Source organism: Coregonus lavaretus, assembly GCF_964263955.1.
Source record: "Coregonus lavaretus genome assembly, contig: SUPER_35_unloc_1, whole genome shotgun sequence".
In the NCBI taxonomy this organism is placed as follows: domain Eukaryota; kingdom Metazoa; phylum Chordata; class Actinopteri; order Salmoniformes; family Salmonidae; genus Coregonus; species Coregonus lavaretus.
The window spans coordinates 5,047,989-5,063,914 of NW_028167181.1; the positions used below are offsets into that span (position 1 = coordinate 5,047,989).

General features: G+C 42.4%; 1 pseudogene across 1 annotated transcript; it reads right to left on the bottom strand.

Annotated features, from left to right (window-relative positions):
- Window positions 1-1,325: 1,325 nt before the first annotated feature.
- Window positions 1,326-15,077, bottom strand: LOC311109968 (putative E3 ubiquitin-protein ligase HERC4; annotated as a pseudogene). The gene is made up of 20 exons: window positions 15,008-15,077; window positions 14,869-14,872; window positions 13,898-14,025; window positions 13,685-13,761; window positions 13,478-13,599; window positions 12,163-12,222; window positions 11,952-12,057; window positions 11,629-11,818; window positions 11,363-11,520; window positions 11,187-11,267; window positions 10,941-11,051; window positions 10,671-10,763; window positions 9,647-9,772; window positions 9,406-9,546; window positions 9,046-9,212; window positions 4,425-4,488; window positions 4,276-4,334; window positions 2,433-2,616; window positions 2,060-2,159; window positions 1,326-1,617 (listed from the first exon to the last, which is right to left on the bottom strand). The product of its transcript is annotated as a putative E3 ubiquitin-protein ligase HERC4 (transcript).
- Window positions 15,078-15,926: the final 849 nt, after the last annotated feature.

Below are 15,926 nucleotides of genomic sequence, written 5' to 3' on the forward strand. Positions count from 1 at the left end.
CACTTGCCTTTATTGGGCGGGTATTTTGGACAACCCTCTGTCTCTGCAACTGCAATTCCTCTGCCTTCAGAAGGTTGGCTTTCTTTTGCTCCTCCAAGAGAGCCACGTTTGCTTGCATCTGGGCTTGCTGGCCAGCAACCAGGGCTTTCAATATGTCCTCCATTTCAGTCGGCGGGGAGCCTACGGCCAACTTGGAAAACTGGGTGATCAAACCTTCGGTATCCTCCTCTGACATGCACTATTAACGCTTGAGTTGCCCGTATTCTCCACCATCTGTGACGTCACGAGAGGCTACACAGCTTTCAGCGGGATTGCTCAAGTAGTGCAAGGAGACAAGGTTCAAACAAAACAAGGATTTTATTAAAGGTCTTGGGAAATTAACGAAAATATAACCAAATTCTGTTCTCTTGTGGCTCTTTAAGGGTTAACAGTTCAGGGATGTCTCTTCCACATCCAAAATCATAGTTCTCACTCGCTCAGATAACTTTTCCCCAGCCTTACTGTAGTCCACGTTGCAGCTAGTGGCCAACCCAGCAAAAAGTCCTTCCAAATGTCTCTCCCGTAGTTCCACAGGCGAATATATCCAAAGGTGAGTATTTCCCAAAGGTAAGTATCTCCAAATCCTTATATCCCTCATGGAAGTGGACGTGCAGCACTCTTGTCCTCCAGAGAGCCCAGGTTGGAGACTGTGTTACTTCACAACCCACACACTCACTCTCAGTGTGTCTCTTCCCTTCAAAACCTCCAGCTCATCAGCTCCTGATCTGTTTCAGCTGCGTGGGAAGATTGGCCATAGAGGGGTGGAGTTCCCGACCATACCAGCAGATGGAGCCATAGCTGTCTGGGTTTGCAGCCATCTCAGGGGGATGTAACGTCCCTCCAGGACACAGCCTCTCGTGACATCACATTAGGTAGCCCAGTTGCCTACTATGTTTGTGGGATCTTGTTCCGTGTTAGGCTTGTATGTGTTTAGCCTGAGGACTTCACGTTACATTGTTTCTTGTTTTGTTTAATGTTTATTTGATTTAATAAACATGTTCGCATACCACGCTGCACCTTGGTCTGACCCATCTCTCAACGATCGTGACAGATCATTGAAGTATGATTGGCTTTCATTCATTTAGTTTATAATTCTTTGGCCAATCAACAGCACATTAGGCTATGAGGAGTCGTAGATGTTTCTATTAACAGTGGTTTCACTGAAAAAAAAACATTAAGCATTTATGAAATATTATATTTACAAATACTGCATATATTATATTTATAAACACTACTCTTAATGTCTGAAGATTTTAAGTTGTTAGCTCTGAATGTGTTTTATGACTTAATAAAATAATAATAATATTGACAGGCAGGGATAAAAAAAACGAAACGCTACATGATTCCCAGTTTAACCATTTCAAAAATCTCCAAACACATCACAGTGGGTGATAGCATGGAGAAGTTTCTCCTGTAGTATGTCGATACTGCTGTAGTTAGGGAGGCATAACGTCACATAGCAGGTTTGTGCTTTCGGATAATATTCATCAGCATCAGTACCGCCCAAAGACGTGATTTGCATCTGCAGTTTGCAGAGACTTCGTCCTCTGGGCAGTCTGTCCGTTCCAGTTAGAAAAGCTAGAAGTTAGAAATGAGAGGAGAATAATTATCCACTGACCAAGCATTTGTGGAGCGCTACTATTATGTTACACTTATTTACTTAAAGGGGCAATCAGCAGTTGAAACAATAACAAAGTGTCCTCTACGCCACTGTTTCGGTAAAAAGCTGAAGGATGGGAGAAATGTAACCACTCTCAAATTCATAGACAGAGCTATGGATGCAAGGACTGACCATCCAAAATGATAGCTTTAACCATGTTTTGAGGCTATATAGTGTTTGTTTACCTTTATTTTGTTTACAAAGCTTATCATTTGGGTTCTGATGGGATACGACAATGAGGCATTAATAAGTTAAATTCTTCAAGAATCAATGGGTACATTAATTTATAAGTCCAAAAATGCATGTAGTAACTGCAGATTGCCCCATTAAAGTTAGTTAGTCATAATTGTGTTAACTCACTTAGGAACTTCTTCTTTTCCTCCTCTGAGAACTCTGTGAAAACGCTCCAAAAGTTTTGGATGATGTCATCGGTGTGCTTATATCCTGGATACTTGGCATTCTGTTGTAGCAGAAAAATAACATAATGAATCTGCATGTACAGTAGACCATGCCACTGTATTATAGCCATAGACCGTATAGCCCAAACAGTCTGGGACAAGATTTAACCACTGGGAGCATAGAGCTGCTAGCCTGGTTGCCGTCTCTGTTCAGCTGTTACATTCCACTCCTTGCCACTCATGTCATTTGGAGTGGAATGTTAGCTAAAAAGTCTGGTATTTCAAATTATAGTGAATTATGTACTCTTATTATGTATCTAAACGGGGAATTTTACCTCTCTCAACTTGTCCCATTCGTAGTAGTCATCTCCTTGTAGAAGTGTCATAAGCTCCTCAGGTAGAAACATCCTCCATGCCTGTGTAGGGCAGCCTTTGTGGAAGCCTTTCTCAAAGTCTGCAAACTGACTCTGCATCGACTTGGTGAGCTTCATGTCAACGTACAAGTCAACATATTTCTTCCTGTTGTCATGACTCTCCCTGGGTGAGGATCAAAGGCCTCACATCAGCTTGAAAAATGGCCGACAACAACCAAACCCACTTACCCACAGGGGGGCTGTGCCGGTCTTGACACCTTAATATTGCCATAAATTAGAGAGGAGGATAATCTATCTCTGGCATTATAGTATGGTGAAAGGAATGCATTTGTTTCAGATACTTTTTGCCGCCCAAAAACTTCAACATCCAACAATGAACATTGGGACAATATATTTCAACATCCAAAAGTTGGGAATGATGAGGAATGGAATATGGAAATGAATGTCTATTTTGTGATGTCATTAAAAATGGTATAAAGGCGTTATAACAGAAACATTGTGACTTGAAGAGCTTTTACACTGTGTATATCAGGTTTACATTCTTTACATTGTGTAGAAAATATCAAGAAGGAAGACAATGTTTTCGTGAAGATAGAAATGTGATTTTAGCTTTCTAACAAAATCATAGTGATGATATTACTTTTGCCTCGTAACTAGCCACGCCTGAGGGAGCTCAGAGAGTGTGTCAGTATGACAGAAACGCCCTTCTTTACCAGAGTGCATAAAAGATTGAGATAAGAATAATCAGATCAGACTAGACAGACCTCAAGCTGCAGCTTTTGTCCATATTGGTCCCGATCCTGAAAATCAACGCGAGGTGAAGACGACAAAGTTGCCTCCACTAACAATCAATGTTACGGCTGAGTAGCTGTTCTAAGTACTGTATCTAAGAAGGTGAATTTAAGTGGGACCATCCTGTTACTCTCTTCAAACCATTGTCTACTACACTGCTCTCATTACTCCACAGGGGATCATTGACACAGCTGATTAGCCGTCCTCAGAAGACCACTTCCAGAACGAGTGAAAGTAAACAGACAACTAAGAAGAAGGATATTGTGACCTCTTGTGGACAATCTGAGCCTTACATCTAAAAGGCCATCTAAAAGAGAAGGCTCAATCGACCCCTTCCCACGAAGGCCTGGGTCCAACAGAGATACACAACGAAGACCTCCAACACGTAAATACATGCATTGCTTTTCTTCCCAAACGGGCGGCAGTTTCGGGCAAAGTATTAGGATTACTGTGAGCCTAGGTCCATGTGTATCCAAGTGTTTTCTCTCTCTCTCTCTTTAACTCGCCATCTTTTGCAACATATTGTGTTAGTCCGCTAGGGACCCGTTTTAATTGTATTAAGTTTCTAACCCCTACCTATACCATGTACGTGTTTGTATCTTGTGTTATCATTTTAAATTAGTAAGTAAATAAATAATTAAATCAATTTGTGTGGTGCGGAATAATCAGTAACACCCGGGTTCGTGCAGACTTAAAGAGCCTACGACTTTCAGAATGAGACTGATATGAGGTAAATTATTAATAAATTAAACAACTTTTCCCGTGGTGCCCCAAATTTCTGATGAGTTAATTGTTACATGATTAATTTAATCTAGTAACAATTAAACATAGTAGGTAATTATTCGATAAATAATAGTCATCACAATAATAAAAGTCACGTCACGACACTGTGAATGACATATGGCAGACCAATGTTTGGTGCGAGTATAGAACACTTCCTGTGGAATCCTCTTGTTAGTTCAAGAGATTCATAAGATTTATAAGTTGATAAGAATACTGTCATCAAATATACCTGTTGACCATGGTAACTGGGACCTCCTCTCCATTTGGTATCAGTTCTTGCCCTTTGTCCTTTGAAAGACAATAGAGATGATTACTGCATCAGCTGGGGTTACCTGTGGAGGCTACCAAAAACTGCTAAAGGTATAAATTCTCTCTTACCATGAAAACCAAATCCAGCGCTTCAACAACCTCCTCATCTTCATCCAACACATACTGTAAGCTGCTAATTTTAAACAAACAAACAAACAGTATAAATGTGATATGAGGAGATAATAGTATCTCTCTAAAATAACAACTACACTGTTAAAATGAAGTGCTTTGTAACACCCAAACTAGTGGCAACTGAGCTACCGTGTGTTGTAACACCACTTAATCAAGTATTGTGCAACACCTTGCCAGGGACTGGGAGCACTAACAGAAAAGGTTGAAAACCCTATTTTGGTGTTTCAAGTCCTGTTTAGTGCAGAATTAGATATGATTCTTTTAGTGTTGTTTCCTCTCTCTGAAGCTTCAAAACACCATTATGATGTTTTGAATCCTGTCTAGTACCGAATTAGATCCTTACATCTGGTGTCTTAATGTTTAACATTGTTTTATGTATTTGATCATCGTTTTGGCAGGCACTGTCAAGCACAGTGTTCAAACCGCCATCAGTAACTGACAGTTTAACTGCAAGTATTGAGGATTCTGCACTTGCCTCTTCCATTGACAATCATGAATGTGGGAATGGGTGCTGTCCTCATTGAACGTCAATTTGCCTGACAGTTGTGATAACCGTTCATCATGATCCATTAGACCTCATGGCTCAACAAGTTTAATACTAATATAGAAATATACTTTTCTTCCTTCAAACATGCACACAACATTGTGTGAAATAATCATGACATTAAAAATAAAAGTAATATCCACAATCCTCTGAAAACAGAGTGTCACGGAATCAGCCGAGGCTGCTCCTCCTCCTTGCTCGGGCAGGCTTCGGCGTTCATCGTCCCCGGAGTACTAGCTGCCACCGATCTATGTTTCGGTGTTTGTCTAGTTTGTCTTGATTGTTTTCACCTGTTTCCCATTATGTTACATTGTATTCCTTTTATAACCCCCTGTCTCTCATTGGTTATTGTGTGTGATTGTTTTCCATGAGGTCGGCAGTGTTCGGGTGTATGCGTATTTTTGTTCCTCCGTTTGGAGGTTTTGTTTGCCGAGTGGGAGGGAATAGACGCCGCTACTGTCAACTATGCGGAGTTCACCCGCCGCTTCAGGGCAGTATTCGATCATCCACCAGAGGGTAAAGCGGCGGGTGAGCGTCTATTCCACCTTAGACAGGGGAGGAGGAGCACACAGAAGTTCGCGCTAGACTTCCGGACGCTGGCTGCCAATGCGGGATGGAATGAGAGGGCCCTCATCGACCACTACAGATGTAGCCTGAGTGAGGACGTGCGTCGGGAATTGGCCTGCAGGGACACCAACCTCAGCTTCGACCAACTGGTGGACATGTCCATTCGCCTGGATACCCTGTTGGCTACCCGCGGACGTCCGGATTCAGGGCCGTTCATTCCATCCCCCAGCACTTCCGAGCCGACCCCTATGGAGCTCGGAGGTGCTGGTGCTAGGGAGACCAGGAGAGAGACCAGGAGGGAGGCCGTCCCCTGCACCAACTGTGGCCGCAGAGGACACACTGCTGGTCGGTGCTGGGGAGGGTCTCCTAGGAATCGAGGCGGTAGGCAGCGCACTGATGAGTCATTCCAGGTGAGTAGGCACCCAACTCACCCAGAGCTCTCTGTTGCGCATATGTGTATTAAAGTTGTGTTTCCCGAGGTTTCTCCTCACTCCCAGCATAAGGCGCTAGTAGATTCAGGCGCAGCTGGGAATTTTATCGATCGCCAATTCACCTATAAGTTAGGGATTCCTATTGTACCTGTTGATGTGCCCTTCCCCATCCATGCCCTAGATAGCCGCCCTTTGGGGTCAGGATTGATTAGGGAAGTCACAGCGCCTCTCAGGATGAAAACGCAGGAGGGCCATGAGGAGATACTACGTTTGTATTTGATTGATTCTCCTGCGTTTCCCGTGGTGTTGGGGCTTCCCTGGTTAACATCTCATGACCCCAACATTTCATGGCAACAGAGGGCTCTCAAGGGATGGTCTGATCAGTGTTTCGGGCGGTGTGTAGGTGTTTTCGTAGGGGCAACGATGGTGGAAAGCCCGAACCAAGTTCCCACCATGCACATTCCACCTGAGTATGCCGATTTGGCACTCGCCTTCTGCAAAAAGAAGGCGACTCAATTACCACCTCATCGACAGGGGGATTGTGCGATAGACCTCCAAGTAGGCGCTGCGCTTCCGCGTAGTCATGTGTATCCTCTGTCTCAGGAGGAGACGGCGGCTATGGAGCCATACGTCACCGAATCTCTGAGACAGGGATACATACGGCCGTCCACTTCCCCTGCGTCCTCAAGTTTATTTTTTGTGAAGAAGAAGGATGGGGGTTTACGCCCGTGTATTGATTACCGTGGTCTCAATCAAATCACAATGAAATACAGCTATCCTCTCCCTCTGATTGCTAGTATGACGGAGTCATTACACAGGGCGCGATTCTTCACAAAATTGGATCTCAGGAGCGCGTATAACCTGGTGCGCATTAGGGAGGGAGATGAGTGGAAGACAGCATTCAGTACCACCTCGGGTCACTATGAGTACCTCGTCATGCCATACGGTTTAATGAATGCTCCTTCAGTCTTCCAATCATTTGTGGACTAGATTTTCCAGGACTTGCATGGACAGGGTGTAGTGGTGTATATTGATGACATTATAATATACTCCGCTACACGAGCCGAGCATGTGTCCCTGGTGCGTCGAGTGCTTGGTAGACTGTTAGAGCATGACCTGTATGCAAAGGCGGAGAAATGTCTGTTCTTCCAGGAGTCCATCTCCTTCCTGGGACATCGGTTGTCCGCATCGGGGGTGGAGATGGAGATTGACCGCGTTTCTGCCGTGCGTAATTAGCAGACTCCCACCACGGTGAAGGAAGTGCAGCGGTTCTTGGGTTTTGCCAATTACTACCAGAGGTTTATCCGGGGCTTTGGACAGGTAGCAGCTCCCATTACCTCCCTGCTAAAGTGGGGTCCGGTGCGTCTGCAGTGGTCGGCTGAGGCGGACAGGGCGTTTAGACATCTGAAGGACCTGTTTACCTCGGCTCCGGTGCTGGCCCATCCGGATCCCTCTTTGACGTTCCAAGTTGAGGTGGATGCGTCCGAGGCTGGGATCTGCGCTGTGCTGTCTCAGCGCTCGGGTATGCCACCAAAACTCTGCCCCTGTGCTTTCTATTCTAAGAAGCTCAGTCCGGTGGAGCGCAATTATGACGTGGGGGACAGGGAGCTGTTGGCTGTGGTTCAAGCCCTGAAGGTGTGGAGGCATTGGCTTGAGGGAGCTAAACACCCTTTTCTCATTCTGACTGACCATCGTAACCTGGAGTACATCCGGGCAGCGAGGAGGCTGAACCCTCGCCAGGCAAGGTGGGCTATGTTTTTTTCCCGATTTTGTATTTAAGCTCACCTATAGACCAGGGTCACAGAACGCTAAGGTAGACGCCCTGTCCCGACTATATGACACAGAGGAGAGATCCATTGAGCCCACTCCCATACTTCCGGAGTCTTGTCTGGTGGCACCGGTGGTGTGGGAGGTTGATGCGGACATCGAGCGGGCGTTACGTACCGATCCTACTCCCCCACAGTGTCCAGAGGGTCGGAAGTACGTGCCGCTCGAGGTTCGCGATCGATTGATATATTGGGCTCACATGTCACCCTCCTCTGGTCATCCTGGTATTGGTCGGACAGTGCACTGCCTTAGTGGGAAGTACTGGTGGCCCACTTTAGCTAAGGACGTGAGGGTTTATGTTTCCTCCTGCTCGGTGTGCGCCCAGTGTAAGGCGCCTAGACACCTGCCCAGAGGGAAGTTACAACCCCTACCCGTTCCACAACGGCCGTGGTCTCACCTATCGGTGGATTTTGTCACGGACCTTCCCCCCTCCCAGGGGACCACGACGATCTTGGTCGTTGTGGATCGGTTTTCGAAGGCCTGCCGTCTCATTCCTATGCCAGGTCTAGTTTGTCTTGATTGTTTTCACCTGTTTCCCATTATGTTACATTGTATTCCCTTTATAACCCCCTGTCTCTCATTGGTTATTGTGTGTGATTGTTTTCCATGAGGTCAGCAGTGTTCGGGTGTATGCGTATTTTTGTTCCTCCCTGTTTGGAGGTTTTGTTTGTATTTTTGATTATTTTGATCTTACTGCCCCTCCTGTTTCTAACCTGTCTAAATAAAGCATTGAAAAAATAAAGATGGAATTCCACAAAAAAATATTCTCCATAGGCCCTTATCATCAATCAATATTTAGGCTATAAACAGTTCACATTTCTAAACCAGTGATTGTATGAGAAACATCATTTTTGTGTTTGATGCTGCCTTTTACATGCATTGAAACTCCCCCCAAAAAATTCACAACACTCTTAAAAACACCAATATTCAGGTTGAAGAACCACTTTGGGTGTTTCAGAGTACTTCATTTCTGTTATAAAACATATTCTGTGTATCAAAACACTTCTATTGGGTTTACATTTAAACACCCTCCAACACCAGATCTCAGCTTAGGTGCACTACTTTTCATGGCTTCATTACACAATCATGGTGTTTTGAGACTTTCTACTTTTACAGTGTACTGTAGCAGCAGTTGAAGAGATGAACATATATTGTGGACCTCTCTTCTTTTTCAGCAGAATAATTGTACCTTGCTTCAGTTGGAGACAGCTCTTTAAGGTCATCCAATGTTGTCGGCAGACCCAGAAGCTTCTTGAAGAGAGCCAGAGTGAAGCAGAGGTTCAGAACACACTGATTATACAGTGCCATCCCACAGAGCAGCCCAAGTAAGTAGAATTCATCAGTGATACCACCGTCCTATGGATAAAAATTTATAAATACAATGCCACAAGCCAGTAAATATTTTCAATATTTTCAATATTTAACAGTATAATAACAGTACCATAATTGACATTTCTAAGAATGGGATATTTCTAAGTTAGTAAATAAAATTGTGGGGGAAAGATTGAGTTAAATCTGGGATCAATATGGAACTGAATATGGAACGTACATCTGTTGTGAGCCATGCTAGTCCAGACTCGTAAACCTCCAGTGTCTTTGGTTCCATTGTGAGAAGTTCCCTCCCCAGGAGGCTGAAGAATTCCAGTGAAACACCACCTTCATCTACACCATGCTCTGCTTGAAACTTCACCTGGAGACAAAAACAGTTTAGAGCATTTGAGATTATTAATCTAAATAGTCACACAGAAGGCTACCACATTCTCCAAAATATAGAAAAGCAGAACGCTTACCTTTAAAGCCACCATGTGGCAAGTCATTTGTCGCAGTTGCTGAAAGGTATCATCTGGACGTGTTTCCCGGTCCACCTTTAGGGTTTCGTCACAAAACCCATCGTATTCACTGTCCTCATGATAATACTTGGTTACGATTATTAAAAGTTATGTGAATATTAGAGAACTCTTTGGCAGAACAGCAAAAATATTACGCTTTGGTTCGTTCAACCTATTCTATTCAAATAGTCTGAAATCAAATAACGAATTTGATAGATCAATGTGATTTTTTGAATTGAATGAAAGCTTCTAAATTGCTTTCAACACATAGCAGGGGCGCAATGTAGCGGTGGCAGCCTATCAGACGAGTTGGAGGCGTGGACTATTCGGGGCTTGGCTTTCAGATTGTTATTTTTGGCCATCCATGAGAGTGAATGTCATTCCAGTTTATCTGTTATTTTTTGTTTGCTAATGATTTTAATGCATGCTCACTGCCAGCACTGAATCTTGAATGATATCTGTGTAAGTACTGTTATAGTAAAGAGTCTGGAAAGGTTTCCACTACTGAGATGGTCACCATTTGGTTACAATATCATAACCAGTTAATGTGAAAATGTTTGGAGATATTTTTCATGTTATGGAACCATCTTAATATCTTGATTAACAGAGAATGGATGTAATTGCTTGTAACCCAAGTGAATAAATTTGGATAGATATTTCCAAAGTGAAAAATCTACTTGGTACAACATGATAAAATGGGTTATATACAGTATATTAGTGAGTGTTAATGTTATTTATTAGGTTTAACCAAAGAGGAAAGTCAGTTGAGTGTTGAAAGAAATAGGTTGCAACTTGAAAAATAGGTTTTTTAATAATAAAATATAACAGTTGGCATTAAATCATATATGTGGTTTCAACAAATGTTGTTGTTTTTTCCAATTGAGAAAACCTAACTAATTTACTTGTAACCAGTTGATGCAATTTTTTTAGGTTGATCAAAAGAGTCATTTTTTACAGTGTAGTTTTAAAAAATGCAGGTACTTACTTTGATCTGATCAAATGCATACATCCACACTGTACATTTGGCTTCAGTGTCCAGGATACAGGGGTAGTTCTTCAGGAGGTATAATATATTGTCCTAAAGTGGGAAATGTAAAGGGATATTCCACTCAAAATACAACCTAGCATAATTTCCCAACTACCTTGGTTGTAGTCGATTCCCCAAGACAGTTTTCAATATATATTTTGTTTACGTAGGTATTTGTTATGTTAAAATACTAATATGTTTCTAGTGATTGAAAAATAACATAAATACCTTATAAGATTTTATTGTGCTCGATATTCTCTCACTTCCAATCCAATATGTGTCATCCTCCCATGAGAGATCCCAGACCAGCTCTGTAAGTTCTGAATTTAAGTATTCTACCTGAGTTTGGAGAGAGGTGAAAATGCTAAGTAGACATTATGCAGTGTATTGCAGGACCTGAAATAAAACATTGCATGGTTTTTCATAAAATGATTGTTGGAGAAATGTGTATGAAATGCACTGTATTGTACACACCAGCTTAGACTGAAAGAGAGAACTGACTTTGTTGATATGGAAAGTGTCGACTGTATTTATTCTGTGTCTCTTGCTGTTCGCCTACATGCAAGAGAGTATATTGATATGCAGTGCTGTGAACACTTAAAATGATTTGGGGCCATGACCAATATTTAAAATTATCAAATAATACCCACATCATAAAGACTTTGCAGAACCCCAAAAGTATTCTTTAATGATTTGCCACCATCACATCGTTTAACTGCCATCTGCTGAAGGTACTCTGCTGACACTGTGTGGAATGATTTCACCACCGTTCGGAAGAAGGAATCTGACAGTGTCGACCATAGGCCCTCTGTTGGAATTAGCCTTGAGTTCAGTTGATACAAGAGCACACAGACGACCTCCTGTATCTAAAAAATCAAGACAAGACAAGAGGTGTATCGATGGATGGTGACTTTACCAAGGACCTGGAGCTTGTCTGGGTTCAGTCTGAGGATGGCTGCAGCGAAGGCCTCAGTAATGTCTATGCCACGTTGTTGTTTTAGGAGAACCCTCAGGAGCTCAGGGATGATGAGGTACACCCTCAGACCCTCCACCCCAATGGGATCCTTACTCAGGGAGGGAAGGATGTGCTGGACGACTTCTTTAACCTAGAACCATGAAAGGAGTGCTTGTGGGTCACAACTAAATTACTTATTGAGTGGTCAAGTTGAATATCAAGGACAACAAACAGAAGTATTGAAAATAAGTATCTGATCATAAAGATAATAAATGAAAAAATACCTCAGCCAGAACTTTGTCCTTTTCTGCAAGCTTTTGAAAAGCCAGTCGGGCGAGTGACAAGTCCCGGCCAGAGTGCTTCAGTGAGGTTTGGCAATGTTTATCACAACTAGAGTAATAAGACCAAGAAATACTATTACATATCCAACAATAAAACAAAAAGTATTCAATAATGTGATGATAAAACATTAATGGATAGGCAGTGAGTTTTTACCTTTTGTCCAGGAAGCTCCCATTTAAACATGACGCAGAAGATAATGTTTTTGTGATTTTCCTGAAAATAAAACTGAAGAATCTTATAGTTCAGTGTATGTAAGTTCCTGAGACCTTCATCTTTTCATGTATGTTTATGTTGCCTTGTCCAATTATCAACCATCATGAGTTGCTTATTTGTATTGAGCCTGGGGACGAGGTTTATTTGTATCCTTCTCTACCTACAGTATGTACACTATATATACAAAAGTATGTGACCCCTTCTAATTAGTGGATTCGGCTATTTCAGCCACACTTGTTGCTGACAGGTGTATAAAATCGAGCGCACAGCCATGTAATCTCCATAGACAAACATTGGCAGTAGAATGGCCTTCCTGAAGAGCTCAGTGACTTTCAACATGGCACTGTCATAAAATGCCACCTTTCCAACAAGACAGTTTGTCAAATGTCTGCCCTGCTAGAGCTTCCCCGGTCAACTGTAAATGATGTTATTGTGAAGTGGAAACGTCTAGGAGCCACGGCTCAGCCACAAAGTGGTAGGCCACACAAGCTCACAGAACGGGTTGCAACACTCTCTACCGAGTCCCAAACTGCCTCTGGAAGCAACGTCACCACAAGTACTGTTTGTCGGGAGCTTCATGAAATGGGTTTCCATGGCTGAGCAGCCGCACACAAGCCTAAGATCATCATGTACAATGCCAAGCGTTGGCTGGAGTGGTGTAAAGCTCTCCGCCATTGGACTCTGGAGCAGTGGAAAAGCGTTTTCTGGAGTGATGAATCACGCTTCACCATCTGGCAGTCCGACGGACGAATCTGGGTTTGACGGATGCCAGGAGAACGCTACCTGCCCGAATGCATAGTACGCTACAGCATACAATGAAATTGTAGACGATTCTGTGCTTCCAACTTTGTGGCAGCAGTTTGGGGAAGGCCCTTTCCTGTTTCAGCATGACAATGCCCCCATGCACAAAGCGAGGTCCATACAGAAATGGTTTGTCAAGATCAGTGTGGAAGAACTTGACTGGCCTGCACAGAGCCCTGCCCTCAACCCCAACGAACAACTTTGGGATGAATTGGAATGCCGACTGCGAGCCAGGCCTAATCACCCAACATCAGTGCCCGACCTTAATAATGCTCTTGTGACTGAAGGAAGTAAGTCCCCGCAGCAATGTTCCAACATCTAGTGGAAAGCCTTCCCAAAAGAGTGGAGACTGTTATAGCAGCAAAGGGGGGACCAACTCCATATTAATGCCCATGATTTTGGAATGAGATGTTCGACGAGCAGGTGTCCACATACTTTTGGTCATGTAGGGTACTTACTCTTTATTTTCTTCCATGATTTTGAATCGCATTGCAAGATCCATCTGTCAATGATGTCATTGTCTAATGTCTGAGTCACTTTTTCAACATGGAAGTCATTCCACAATTTTCCTGATTCCTGTAATAACAATTTGATGCACTGTATTAAAACAATGTTAAGTACTAAGGACTAACTCAGAACAAACTAACTGTAAACGCAATAACTGAGCAGAGCTGTACAAGGACAAATAATGGTTTCCTCCAGCAAAGGTTTGTTCAATTTGCTGGTCATCAATGCGGTCTGAAAGTTACCCAAAAGAGTTATGATGTTATAGACCTGTCATTTTATCATTTCAGAGACTAACATTTCTGCTTAAGTACTGTATTGAGTTTCAAATAGGTCACGTTAGGCAGAGGAAAATAAATTATTTAACTACCCTGTGATAGCTGTACTGGCAGAGGCACAGACTGGTCCATCTTGACTCCATTTCCTAGCTGCCCTTGCTCTCCAAGCCCAAATTAGTAGATGTTTTGGAAGGAGCCCACAAACACTAATGTGTGGCTTCTAATTTGACAAACAGGATTGTAGGTAAAGGAAAAATCACAAATCAACTGTGATCCCTAAGAATAACCCCCAAAATGGATATATCCAAGAACATACCCAGTGACACTCCAAGATTGATCTTACCATACAAGCTACATCCATTGATCTTTGTATGACTATGTATGATTGTGCAAAGATTCACATGACTTACAGTACCAGTCAAAAGTTTGGACACACCTACTCATTCAGGGTTTTTCTTCTACAATGTAGAATAATAGTGAATACATCAAAACTATGAAATAACACATATGGAATCATGTAGTAACCAAAAAAGTGTAAAACAAATCAAAATCAATTTTATATTTGAGTTTCTTCAAAGTAGCCACCCTTTGCCTTGATGACAGCTTTGCACACTCTTGGCATTCTCTCAACCAACGTCATGAGGTAGTCACCTGGAATGCATTTCAATTAACTTTGTTGAAAGTTAATTTGTGGAATTTCTTTCCTTCTTAATGTGTTTGAGCCAATCAGTTGTGTTGTGACAAGGTATGGGTGGTATACAGAAGATAGGTGTGTCCAAACTTTTGACTGGTACTGTAAGTCACGTGAATCTCTGCACAATCATACATCGTTTTTTTGGGGGGACTGTGTGCGGGTCTCCATCTCTTCCAGTATTCTCATGTTGATATCTATGTATCTGGAACAGACACTATTTGGTATAAAGGACATTCATAGAGCACAGACAGCCTCCTATCATATCCCGTCTCAAATTGAGCAATTTAGAAACTGATGTTTACATTGGGTTAGTGCAATTGAATGCTGGTCTCCACATGCAACCTGAATTACCTGATTCAAGTTACCCACTGGTCTGAGAAAACACAAGAGAAACAGACAGACCAAAAGCGACCATTTCAATATGTTCAGTTGCTAATATTGACAGATGCATCAAAACATTGTGTGAGTAGGCCTACATAGAGATGTGTCATTTCTGTCAAGCACCCACCTGGGAACATTGGAGGCAGAGGTAAGACAGAAAACTCTTCCCTCTTCAGACAGTAAAACAACATGGGCATCTCCGCAACTCAGAGCCACCATCTTCTCCCTGCACTCCACACCCTCTACACACAAAATATTAATGAAATATATTAAAGGTCCAATGCAGCCATTTTTGTCTCAATATCAAATCATTTCTGGGTAACAATTAAGTACCTTACTCTGAATGTTTTCAATAAAAAATTATACAAAATTCCTTCTTAGCAAAGAGCAATTTCTCAAACAAGAATTTGGCTAGGACTGTTTGGGAGTGGTCTGAGTGGGGAGGAGTAAACTGAAAACTAGCTGTTATTGGCAAAGAGGTTTGGAACTCTCTTTCTTATTGGTCTATTAAATAATTTACCACATGGTGATGGAAAGGCCAATGCTGCATCCCACCAAAACAGGCAGAAATTTCAGGAGGTCTTTTCAAACTAATTCTCATCATTTTCACAATATCATTCCAACCTCATAGTGTGGAAATATATTTAAAACACAAGTAAATCACGTTTTTGACTGCACTGGGCCATACAATATATAATTATATGTTTTATCACTTCAGTAAAGAGGTGGGATTTGCACTCTTAGAAAAAAAGTGGTATCTAGAAGCACATTTTGTTTCCAGATAGAACGCCTTTGGGTTCTATGTAGAACCCTTTCCACAGAGGGTTCTACTTGGAACCCAAAAGTGTTATCCTATGGGGACAGCCGATTAACCCTTTGGAACCCTTTTTTCTACCTGCGGGAAAACATATAGGAAAGGTGTTTACTCAGTTTCCACGTGACCCTTCTCCCATCTTTGTACTTCTGATAAACACGACCACTTTATTACCTGCAGATAGATGCGTAATTGGAGATTTCGTGAGTATGAAATTTACGCAACTGTCAGT